Source organism: Macrotis lagotis, chromosome 1 (assembly GCF_037893015.1).
Source record: "Macrotis lagotis isolate mMagLag1 chromosome 1, bilby.v1.9.chrom.fasta, whole genome shotgun sequence".
NCBI lineage: Eukaryota > Metazoa > Chordata > Mammalia > Peramelemorphia > Peramelidae > Macrotis > Macrotis lagotis.
In genome coordinates, this window is record NC_133658.1 from 41,336,261 (window position 1) to 41,339,902 (window position 3,642).

The window sequence follows — 3,642 nt, forward strand, 5'->3', positions numbered from 1 at the left end:
CATTTGATCTCAATTCTTTTCAGACTCCAAAGTCCAATGCCTCAAGTAATTTACTAACTTCATTCGCAAATAACCTATCTAATTATCAGTCTATTTGCTAATTTACCAATTGGGCCATAAAATTAGTCAAGGCTGCCCTGCATAGATAATGAAGGTGATTGTTATCTGTGAGGGTGTAAGAATAAAGAGCATAGATGACATCAAGCCAAAAGATCTGAACTAAAAGTAATACTATGACTTATTTCAAAATAAGCATCCCAAGTCACTCATTTTCAGATAGTCTTCAGCAAGGGATGACTGACTGTTTTAAAGATCTATCTGGATTAATGACATGAGAGTTATATAAGATTTATTACCTACTATATAAAGCATCTGACTTTCTGGATTTTCAAAAGGTGCCTAACTGAAAATACCTTATGCTAAGCTCATAGAACAAAGGGATGAGTGTTTCTCTACACAAAAATGGATGCTGTACATTTTGAAGTCGCCCCGTGTCTATCAGTCATTGGGTCAGATTTAGAAGGCAGCTAGGTGATGCAGTAGTGCCTTGGAGTCAGGAGGACAGGAGTTCGAATCTGCCCTTGGACACTTGACACTAACTAGCTGTGTGACCTTGGGAAAGTCACTTAAACTGACTGCCTCGAATCCAGGGACATCTCCAGTCATCCTGATTCCAATCTGGCCGCTGGACCCAGATGACTCTGAAGGAGAAAGTGAGACTGGGTGACTTAGCACAACACCCCTCCACTCAAATCTAATTCATATACTTGTCATGGCATCACCTTCCCAATGTCTTCAAAAATGAAGGACAAACATTATCATAGATTTAGAGCTAGAAAGGATCTTTGAAGTCATCTAACCCAACGCTACGATTATATTCTTGAGAAAACTGGGAAAGCTGGACCCAGGTCTTATGAGAACCTGGGCAGTAAGGAATCTGAATTCCATATCTGAGCTCTGTTAGCACCTGTCTGACTAGATGACTGTGGCCAAGTAACTGAACCTGTCTGGGCTGAAGATTCCTCACCTCTGAGTCCAGGGCTTTTCCACCAAACCACCCCTCTCAGAAGACAATTCTAACAAAGAGGATTGTATTGAATAGTATTCTGCATTGCATTTTTCAAAGAAATCGCCTTAAGCATTTGTGGTGTTGTGGAACTCAGTGGTCACATTAAGAAATCCATGAGACGGAAAGAACAGTTAAACAAATGAAGAAGAAATAATGTGTTTTCAACTAATTTTTGAAATGGGATAGTTGTTGCTGCAGAGGTACAGCAGATTAATTCAGATAGCCCAGAAGACTCAACAGTGGCAAGTTTGTAAGCTATGCCCAGCTGAGAAGAGGAAGCAGAGAAAAGTAGTCTGTGAGGGAAATTGGAAGAAAGCCATAAGGGACTGCAAAAAACAAGGAAGCTCATTTTTGAACCGGATGCTCAAGTGACTGAAGAGTCAGAAGCAGTTTTTTGAAGATGGAAGGGGTATAATTGGGTTGTTGTGCCTGTTTGTGAAAACAGAAACATTATGGGACCTGATAAATTGGGATTTAGGTAGGAACCCTGGGGCTTTGGGAAAGTCAATGATTCTTGCTATCTATATTTTTAAATTCTAATGAACAATATAGAAGTTTATGAAAGGGCTCAATTTAGGAAATTATAGATAATTGGCACACATCTCTAGTCTAATTAATTCTAGAGAGTAAGAAAAATAACATACTTTCACATAAGCATCAAATCTTAAATTCAGAGGTCATCTGTTCCAACCTACATCCAGAGCTACAACTAGGGTATGACATCTGGGACTTTGTCTCAGCTCTGACATTTAAGGTGAGGTGCTGCTTCCTTCAGAATATGATCTAGAGAGAAACCACCCTCCCCACCTTTGATGTCTGAGTGTCTCCTGCCGAACCTCCCACTCCAACACTGTTCATTTTCCCCCTTTCTACTGAGGTTGGGAGGGGTCAGGGAAAGAAAGATGATTCAGGAAAAGGAGAGTAGGAAAGGAAGGAGTTAAACTGCTTCTCTTCCTCCAAGATTGCTAAGTGGTCAGATTGTCTCTTTCGGGTATCTTCGGCCTTCTTATCTTTGAAATCCCTTTTCTCACATTCTTATCTTTATCCAGTTTAGCCCTAACTTTCTCTAATACTTGCAGTTCTCCACTCCTGTTAACAAACTTCACCCTAGAGTTCTTCCTCTTACTATTTTTTGGTCTTCATTAAAGATTTTTCTACTAAAGGCACCAAACCCTCCTGGCATCCTTTCCAAGGTTTAATGCTTCATCTTTACCCCTTGACACCTAGTGCCAGGAGGAACCATTGGTGTGCTCCCCACTCTCCCCTTTGGAGCCATCTTCTGCCATCTTTATTCAGCATCTTCTCTTTCACTTCATCTAATTATTCTTCAGGTCATTCTTCTTCTTTCCTAAAGACTACTTGATTTAGAGTTAGCTTCTCCACCCCATCACCTGCCCCTGGTAAGCAGGCTTAAGGTGTCTGTATGTAAGAGCCCTCATCTGTCAGGGCCTCCCATGTTCAGGTGTGGAATTTCTAGTCAGGACTCTGCCTGTACCTGATACAATAATACCAGCTTCCTCCCACCAGTCACCCCTTACCAATAAGCATCCAGCTTCTCTTTGAATATAGCTAGGGGATAGGAAACTTGCTGTCTCAAAGTGGTAACCCACTCCACTTTGGGCTAGTTCTAATTTTTAGGACATTTTTTCTTGCATGCAACAGAAACATGCCATTTTTTCTTTTTCTTTTTTTGAATGTTTATTTTTTCAATTACATGCAAAGTTAGTTTTCAACATTCATTTTAAGTTCCACATTTTTCTACCTCCCTCTCTTCCCTCCCTTCTCCCCATGGCAGCAAGTAATCTGATATAGGTTATATATGTACAATCTTGTTTAACATATTCCCATATTAATTAATGTTATGAAAGAAAAATCAAAACTAGAGGGGAAAAATGTGAAAAAATAGGAAACGAGTTTTAAAAAGTGAAAATGGTCCGGTTTGAATTGCATTCAATTTTTCCTCACAATTTTGTTTTTCCTCTGGACATGAATGGCATTTTCCATATTAGAATTGTTCTGAGAGGAGCTAAGTCTATCATAGTTGTTCATGACAATGCTATTGTTAAGGTGTACAATGTTCTCTGAGTTCTCACTTCACTCAGCATCAGTTCATTTACCTTTCCAGACTTTTCTGAAGTCCTCCTACTCATGATTTCTTACAGAATACATCACACTAATTTTTTTTCATCTGAAAACAGCCTGTTCACATCCTTTGACCATTTATCAAGTGGAAAATGACTTGCATCCTTGTAAATATGACTCAATTCTCTCTATATATTTTAGAAATTAGTCCTTTTATCAAAAACACTAGCTATGAAAATTGTTTTCCAAATATTTGTGCAAAAACTTTGTAATCGAAATTTTGCATTTTTTAATATTGTTTATCTCTTGTTTGGTAATAAGCTCCTCCCTTCTCCATAGATCTGATTGATAAACTATTCCTTATTCTCCTAATTGGCTTATGATATCACCCTTTACGTCTAAATTCTGTACCCAGTTAGAAATGTACCTTTCTTTTTCCAGGACCTTGGGTCTTAGTCCTGTCCCTTGTATATTTGTTGTATTTCTTAAAG